The sequence below is a fragment of the Tenrec ecaudatus genome, chromosome 1 (assembly GCF_050624435.1).
Source record: "Tenrec ecaudatus isolate mTenEca1 chromosome 1, mTenEca1.hap1, whole genome shotgun sequence".
NCBI classification, from domain to species: Eukaryota; Metazoa; Chordata; class Mammalia; order Afrosoricida; family Tenrecidae; genus Tenrec; species Tenrec ecaudatus.
This window is the reverse complement of record NC_134530.1, coordinates 171,532,048-171,541,352: the sequence shown is the minus strand read 5'-3', so window position 1 is coordinate 171,541,352 and position 9,305 is coordinate 171,532,048. Positions and strand designations below refer to the sequence as shown.

At 46.9% G+C, this 9,305-nt stretch overlaps 1 pseudogene; it reads right to left on the bottom strand.

Moving 5' to 3' along the window:
• Positions 1-5,014: 5,014 nt before the first annotated feature.
• LOC142438662 (SLC35A4 upstream open reading frame protein-like) lies at positions 5,015-5,389 on the bottom strand (annotated as a pseudogene).
• Positions 5,390-9,305: the final 3,916 nt, after the last annotated feature.

The following is a 9,305-nucleotide window of genomic DNA, read 5'->3' as shown; positions in this document are numbered from 1 at the left end:
AGTGTACCATTGATGAAACCTACAACTTACCTCTGGTTCTTAAATGCTTCCTCACCCCCCCCCCCCGACTCTATCATGATCCCATTTCTACCTTACAAATCGGGTTAGACCAGAGGATATGCACTGGTACAGAGAGGAACTGGAAACACAGGGAATTCAGGACAGATGATCCCTTCAGGAACAAAGGTGAGAGTGGAAATACTGGGAGGGTGAAAGGAGGGTGGGGTAGAAAGGGGGAACCGAATACAAGGATCTACATATAACCACCTCCCTGGGGCATGGACAACAGAAAAGTGGGTGAAGCTAGATGTCAGACAGTGTAAGATATCACAAAATAATAACTTATAAATTATCAAGGGTTCATGAGGTAAGGGGGAGCAGGGATGGTGGGGGAAAATGAGGAGCTGATATCAAGGGTTCAAGTAGAAAGCAAATGTTTTGAGAATGATGATGGCAACAAATGTACATATGTGCTCGAAACAATGGATGTATGTATGGATTGTGATAAGAGTTGTTCGAGCCCCCAACAAAATGATTTTTAAAAAATTAAAAATAATAAATAAATAAGTAAAAGATCAAGAAAAGGAAGGAGTTTAAAGGGAGAAAGAACAGAAAGAAAGCATTAAAGGGAGCTAAAAGAAGCCAGTGAAGGCAGGAAGCAGGGATGGAGACACAGGGAAAGGAGAGCGACAGAGGGAAGAAGGCACTTGTCCTCCCAGGACCTCTCCGGAATGTGTGGGGTTTGCCTCTCCTGCTCCCCTAAAATGATGTGCTTCAATGACCATGGGCAAAAACCAAACCAACAAACAAGCCCCCAACTAATCTCACAGCCATAGAGTCAATGTTGACTTATAGTGACACCCTGTGGGTTTCTGTGGTCGTTACATCACCTGGTGTTAATTTGGGACTTGAGAAGAGTAAGAGTGAAAGGGTGGAGTCTAGTCTGCAAATTGGGTCATAGCCAATGAGACCCCTGGGTGGGTATGGCCTTCTCCTAAGGATTCTGGGTATTCTGTATTTTCCTCCTTGGAGGCGGGACACACTCTCTCTGCTCACTCCCTGAGAGACACTCTACTGACAAGACACATGGTGCTACGTCCTGGGAGCTGGAAAAGACACATGGACATATCTTGATGCAACCAGACCTCTGGTGCGGGAGGAGCCACATGGAGACCCCTGCCAGCGCTGAGATGCTTACAATGCCACTGGGTCCACAAGACTTTCCACCCACTGGCCTGTGATCCTCCTGCATTCGGCATCATTGCATGTATTTAGTGAATCGGAAGAGGACTTTATAGATTGGTATCAGACATTAATATTGGACTTAGGGACTTGATCTGGGCTGGGATGTTTTCTCAATGTTCAATTGCTCTTGTATATAAACCTCTTTCTTATATACATATGAGTGTCTATGGATTTGTTCATCTAGTCGACCCAGAATAACTGTTTTTAAGATGGTATCTGCTTACAGGAATAAAAGCCCAGTATTTCTCATGCAGAGCGGCTGGTGGATTTGAACTGCCGACCATGTGTACCTTAGCCCAACATGTAACCACTACACCACTAGTGGCAAATGGGTCACTAAGGGGATTGGGCAAGAGTGAGAGTACATGGTACAAAGCAAGCCACCTTTGAACAGAAAAAAGGGTGAAAAGCAAATGATAAGATAGTGCTCACAGTGACGATGGTTGATTTATAAAGACATGCTATCAGCAATGTATATTGGATTTTGCACAATTTTCCTTAGAATCCATATCATAATAAAGTTTGTAGTGCCTCCACACACTCAGGGAGGGTCAGATAGCTGAGACCTCCAGAAGAAAGGCTTGTCCCTTATCTAGTATGTGGTGGGTACAACTGAGACTTTGTGGCCAGAGAGAGATGAGGCTGTATAGCAACCCCAACAGGTGAGAGTGCATGGAGTTGATTGTTTACTTGTCCCAGCTTTATGTACTTCATGGATTTAAGACAAATATGTGATGCTGTAGAGAAGAGAATCTGCCAAGAGCCCAAACTCGAGAAATATATTCAAAGAGCCATCTGAGCTGGGGGCCTTGAGAAGGGTGTTGGGAACTAATGTGGAGATCAAGGGTCCCGGCAAACAGAGAGGGAGCAGAAAATGATGGGCCTCCCAGCAGTGCAGATTAACAGTAGTGACACTGACCCCGACTGCTGGGCACCTTTCATGCTTCCTGGGTTGTGCAGTTCTTCACCTGGCAAGCTTTACTTGGCGCATACTAAGGTACAAAATGTAATATCACGTGTCTGATTGTTGAACGTCACGCTGATGCCCTACAAAGATCACGATCCATGCAGTGAGCCAGTCAGTGAGCAAGCAGAAGTAAGGCTCCTGCTGAGTCTGAATCCTGCCTGCCCCTAGGAGGACCTGTGACAGCCACACGAAGGCTGACGGTGGGGAGCAGCTCTGAGGAGGGAGGGCAGCACAGGGCTTGTCAGTTGCGGGTATCCCTTGTGGGGAATCACGTATCACAGCTGGCCTGGGGCAGCCAGCAGCAGGCATGGGAACCGGAGGGCTGCAGGGGTGACCACAGGGGGCAAGAAAGCCACGCCTCCCACTGCTCCCATCACGTAGTTGCGCTCATGTGGGACGAGTCAGCAGCCTCTCCAGCAGAGATACTGTCATTTCTCAGGCCTAGATACGGTTTCCTCCTGAACACTTTGCCTTGAACAGCTTGGGGTCAGTTAGGAGTTCCTTTAAGCAACCTCCCTCTCCAAGTGTCCTGGAAATCATGTCATTGTCAACTTCCCCTGCTGTTCTCACAATAGCCACATCGACTCCAGTTCCCACGAGCAGGAGAGGAAACCAACGGTCCGTAAGATGTATGTGACACACATTTGCAGGACAGCGTTGTGAGTGTGAGGCAAGGACATGTGCATCTTGCTGGGGTGACCTCGGTGCAGCTCTAGTAAGGGGGAGCGAGAACTATTGTGGCTGCGCAACTTCCTGGTTGAGCAAGAATGGGGAAATAGGGCAGTGGGGGAAATGAGGGGAAACTTGCCTGAGGAGGCATTTTAAATGCTTAAAAGACGACTGAAAGAGTAACAATCCAGCAGTCCAACCCGGAGACAGTGAAAAATCAGTCTCCTTCTTAATTGAGATTCCCAATCTCTCTGCCGAGCTGGCATTGCTGTTTCTGATTTATCTTCCTATAACTTTCTTTATTTCATTCTCTCTGCCTACCATAGGAACCGCCCTATACCCAGAATACTTTATTAAGACCTTATCGCATAGGTAGTTAAGACAGACACTGAATGAGCTATCAAAGTTTCACCGGGCCTGGCCCCTAGTCACTCACTCTGCAGAACTTCTCAACAGACAGGCGCTAGTACACTGTTAGGCAGAGGCAGGCCCGGATTACGATAGCGGTACCTCCCAGGAGCTGCAGAACGGATGGTGGGCTTCAGAAGGCGAGCTGAGATCTGCTGAGGTAGCTTTATGCCAGGGCCCAGGGACAATCTTCCTTGAGATGAATCAAGCTTCAAGATAGAGAGTCCAGGAATAAGGCTGCGTGTGGAATGGAGCTATCAGAGGGGATGTCATTTCGCGTCTTCCTTCGGGAGAGTTGGGAGTATCCCTATGGGGAAGCCATGTGTGTACTATTGATGGGCTGGAGCAGCTAGCACCAGACATGGGAACATGGAGTCTGCTGGGCTGACCCCAGGGCCAGAAAGCCACACGTCTCCCCCTGGTCCCTTCGTTCAGCTGCACTAATGTGGGCTGAGTCAGAAAGCCTCTCCAGAAGAGAGATGATCTTTTCTCAGGTCTAGATAGTGGTGTTCCCCTGAATAGTTTGTCCGGGACAACTTGGGGGTCAGTTAGGGGCTCCTTTAACCAAACTCATTTTCTACATCTCCCTGGAGTTACCCCTTCACTCACAAACCTCCCAGCTGCTCTCACAAGGTACTTGGGACAGGGCTGTTGCGTGCAGGAGACGCCTGGGAGATGGCTCTGATGGTGGCACCCCATCTTTAGGGTCTCCATTCAGGGGCAAAGGTGATGAGCTGGGGATGAGCAGATGCTCTAGTAGGTGCCCCCCCCCCCATCAGTGTGGTGAAGGAGTGGTGAGTTGCAGCTTCAGTAGTGCCTCTGAGCATGGCATTGACCTCTAGCAAGCCGACAGACCACAACAAAGATGTGTGTGACGCTGCTGTCCTGCTTCAGGACAGCGAACACGAGCAGTCCATTTAGTGGCTGCCTCAGCACCAGCAGTCCTGCTCATCCTAGGAAACTCTCCAGGAAGGCTGGGCCAGGGCCAGGTTGCTCAACCCCTGGTAGCTGCAGAGGTCCATTTACCACTGAAGGTATATCACCAAGATGTTTTAAGTGCCACAGAGCAGGGCTGAGTGTGCAAAGGGCACAGCTTGGCATCAGGGTGCGGTCCCCTGGGGCCAGCGACCAGGTGGGAGAAAGCTCACAACAGCAAGTTGGTCAGCTCAGTGGTAGCATGACTGGGGAGGGGTGAAAGGGCACTCTGCCATCCTCATGACAGGCCCAGCAACGGGGCCTGGGCACCATACCCGACAGGGGACAGGAGTAGCATCAGCATCCAGTGGGCCTGTCTGGGACAGCTAAGTCTGACAGACCGCTGGCCTCTACACTCATGCCTATACCAGGTCCCTGTGGTTTTCGGTGTAAGGGGGAGCATGGGGTCTGTAAGTCAACAGAAGAAAATCAAGTTATTGATCTAGCTCTTAGGAGGAAGGAGCTGGGTATGTTGCCAGAGAGAATATTGAGGGCCAAGATCAGAAGCAAACTCCAGTCAAGGCTGAAAGAGGCTGGACCTGGTGGCCTTTGAGGCTAGTCATGGGGCCAGTCACATGGTGTCATTAGGTGGTATGGCTTGGGGGCAGTGTGGAGAGAGCCCAGCTGACCATCTATTCTCAACCATCTGCTAAAAGGGAATCAAGTTGGAAGAAAGGATGGAGACAGCAATTGGATGATAACCAGGAGAGTGAGCTATGTTATCCAGGATCCAGCTGTCCCACCTGCCCATCATGTTTTTGCCATGGATTCAGGGCTGGTCAGGCCCCTTTGCAGTGACTGCAGACATCCCCTCAATGGCTTCTCCACACTGGGCACAGCATATGCCAGGGCAAGTGCCCATGGAAAAGCTCATTACCGCTGATGCCCTTAGTTTGGCCCCCACACAGCTGGCCAGGGAGTTCATGAGGGATGGGGCAGATAGAGTGAGGCATCCTGGCCCATGCCACTGTTTGCTTTGTCTTATTCATGCTGCTGCATGTCCTGCGGATTCCTGAGAAATGCCAGATCCCTATACTTGGGCAGAGAATCCTTGTTATCCACCCTCTTCCTCACCAAACTTGCTGACTCTTCATGATTTTCATATGTCTGTAGGAGCATATACATTTACTTTTTAATTCAACTGGTTGCATATACCAGGGGGTATCACCTCAAACCCGGAAAAAACTCTGCTGGGCAGAGCTTTCATAGTACGCCTTTCCCCTCACTAGGTGAGTATTGAGCACCTTGCTCTGAGTTAGTGTGCCCAGTGGCATCACCTGGGAAGGTTCTCTCCGATCACAGTGAATTTTTTTTACAAAAGCAGTTTTGCTCAAACCTCCATGGTTTGTCATGGCCGATTTGAAAGAACAGTATGTGGCTGTGAAATTTTGTTTCCTCCTTAGGAAAAATGCCGCGGGAACTGTTGTGATGTTGAACATACCTTACCAAGATAGCACTATGGTAAAAATGCAAGTGTATGAGTGGTTTTTTCATTTAAAAAAAAGGTGAAATGTTGATTGATGACAAACCTTGTTCTGGACATCGCCAACTTCCCGAATGGATAAAAATATCACCAACATTCATGCGCATGTGCTCGAGACTGATGACAGATCCTTGAAGAAATGGGGAAGTTATCTGGACTATCTTGGAGCTTGGTTCAGCAAATTTTAACAGAAGATTTTGGAATGAGAAGGGTCTCTGTGAAATTTGTGCTTTGGGTTCTGACTGACAAGGAAAAAGAGAATGGAGTAGAAACATGCTGTGCTTTGAAAACAGAGTTCCCAAGTGACTCAGACTCCCCCGCCCCCCCCCCCACTCCGAAGGTCATTACTGGTGAAAAGACATGATACTATTCTTACAACCACAAAAGCAAATATCAATCAAGCCAGTGGAAGATACCATCATCACCTCATTCTCCAAAACTCATCACGTGAAATCAAAGATCAAGATGATGTTCATTTGTTTTTGGATGTGAGAGGGATAGTGCATTTGGAGTTTTTTCCACCAGGTCAGACCGTTAATCAAGCTTTCTATTTAGATGTTCTGAAAAGTTAGCATAACAATATGTGACAAAAGGGCTGATTTGTGGCAGATTTGTGCCACCATAACAATGCACCTATTCATGCAGCCATCTCAGTGCACCAGTTTTTGGCAAAAACCAGCATGCTTCTCTTGCCTCACACACCTGACTCACCTGACCTTGCTCTGAGTGACTTCTTTTCATTTCTGCAAATGAAGAGGGACATGAAAGGACAGCAATTTTTAAAAAACATTTTATTAGGGACTCATACAACTCTCATCACAATCCATACATACATCAATTGTGTAAAGCACATCTGTACATTCTTTGCCCTCATCATTATCAAAACATTTGCTCTCCACTTAAGCCTTTTGCATCAGGTCCTCTTTCCACTCCCCCTCCCTCCCGCTCTCCCCTCCCTCATGAGCTCTTGATAATTTATAAATTATTATTTTGTCATATCTTGTCCCGTCTGACGTCTCCCTTCACCCCCCTTTCTGTTGTCCGTCTCCCAGGGAGGAGGTCACATGTGGATCCTTGTAATCGGTTCCCCCTTTCCAACCCACTCACCCTCTACCCTCCCAGTATCGCCACTCACACCCCTGGTCCTGAAGGTATCATCTGCCCTGGATTCCCTGTGCCTCCAGCTCCTATCTGCACCAGTGTACAACCTCTGCTCTATCCAGACCTGCAAGGTAGAATTCAGATCATGATAGTTGGCGGGGAGGAAGCATTTAGGACCTGGAGGAAAGCTGTATTCTTCATCTGTGCTACACCAGACCCTGACGGACTCATCTCCTCCCCTAGGCCCCTCTGTAAGGGGATCTCCAGTGGCCGACAAATGGGCTTTGGCTCTCCACTCTGTACTTCCCCCTTCATTCACTAGGGTAAAATTTCTTTTTGTTCTGATGATGCCTTATACTTGATCCCTTCGACACCTCGTGATCACACAGGCTGGTGTGTTTCTTCCATGTGGGCTTTGTTGCTTCTGAGCTAGATGGCCGCTTGTTTACCTTCAAGCCTTTAAGACCCCAGATGCTATCTCTTTTGATAGCCGGGCAATATCAGCTTTCTTTGCCACATTTGCTTATGCACCCGTTTGTCCTCAGCGATTGTATCATGGAGGTGTGCACCCAATGATATGATTTTTTGTACTTGATGTCTCATAACTGATCCCTTCGGAACCACGTGATCACACAGGCTAGTGTGTTCTTCCATGTGGGCTTTGTTGCTTCTGAGCTAGATGGCCACTTGTTTATCTTCAAGCCTTTAAGACCCCAGATGCTATATCTTTGATAGCCGGGCAACATCAGCTTTCTTCACCACATTTGCTTGTTCACCCACTTTGTCTTCAGCAGTTGTGTCAGGAAGGTGAGCATCATAGAATGCCAATTTAACAGAGTAAAGTATTCATGCATTGAGGGAGTACTTGAGTAGAGGCCCAATGTCCTTCCACCACCTTAATAGTAAACCTATAAATATAGGCACATAGATCTATTTCCCCATCCTCATATATATATTTGCCTACGTACATGTCTTTGTCTAGACCTCTATAAAAAAAGCCCTTTGCCTCCTAGCTCTTTCCTCTATTTCCCTTGACTTTCTGAAAGGACAGCAATTTGATGATATAGAAGAGGTGAAGAAAAAAACAAGGAGGAACTGGCAGTCATCCAGATGAGTTTGAAAAATGTTTCCAAGAATGGAATCACATATTTGACAAATGTATTAAGTGTAATGGAAAGCACTTTGAAGGTGATAAGGTTGTTTTGTAAAAAAAATTTTTAAACATAGCTTTGAGGTAAAAATTCCATTTTTTTTGGAGCATACCCCCATGTATACATAATGTCCTGAACCTTGTTTTGTCCCATGTCTCTTAGAGTTAATTACATATTAATTAAAATTAGTCTTTTCTTTATGACAGGATTTGTTATTGCTTGGACACACTATCATGTTTTAAGTGGACTTCTGTAAATGCACATTTAGGTTATTTCCAATCTTTTCCTTCAAATAATGCTGCAATAGTTATAATTTTCCATAGATCCTTATACAACTGTGTGAGAATATCAATTGTGTTCATTTTAGCAACTAGTTATATAAGTTCCCAAATGAATTTGGCTTACTTTGTCCTTTTTAGGAAAAAGCAAATTACTCAGATTACCCTGGTAAGTAACGCTTTAACCACAGCTCATCATCCAGGATAAACTGTGGGTATCTGCTTTTGCAGCACCTCCCCCCCACCTCCAGATGACTCCAGACTTCCCCTGGTATTGCCCTTTTTGGAAAACACTAGAAGATGGTGTGAAGGCTGGTCGGTCCAGGCCCCTTGGAGGAACTTGAAGTCATGCAGGGTAGTTGAAAGGGGAAACGATACAACAGCAAGCACATCAGTGGAACCATGACCCCTGCAGTCCTTGGGCTCCAAGCAGGAGTCTGGCTTCAGAGTGGGTTTATTCAGTAAGCAAGAGAAGCATGTGCTTAGTGCATTGAAAAAACAGGGGTCTTAGTTGTTCACAGCAAAGAACCCTGGGTGACAACCTGACAGGACACAGGGAACAGTGAGTGCCACAGTGGAAGGGGGCTGGCAGGTCACTGAGTGAAATGGATATCAGTTCCAGGACATGAGAATGTGCTGGCTGAACAATGCATGTGTGCCCACATTGTTTAAGCTGTGAGGCACCCAGCACTTCAATATCTACCTTGACACTACCCTCCTACAGTTCCTTCCTGAATCACCGAAACCCCTTCTCTTGGTGATTTCTTGAAAGTACACGATTTCTGTCAAAAAAACAACTCTAATAAGTCTTGGTACATTTGTCATGTATGCACGTGGATGCCCTGGGCAAGGATGGTTTATGTTAATAAATAAAAGGCCACCCATCCATTCTGAGAGAACATTCTTGCACATCTGTGTCTTCTGATTCAGCAGCTCCAGGCAGCAGGGCCAGCAATGATCTTTCCCATAAAGCAAATGCAATGACAAGCTCTTTCTTGTCCATGTCCTGGGAAGCAGCCAATGGGAAT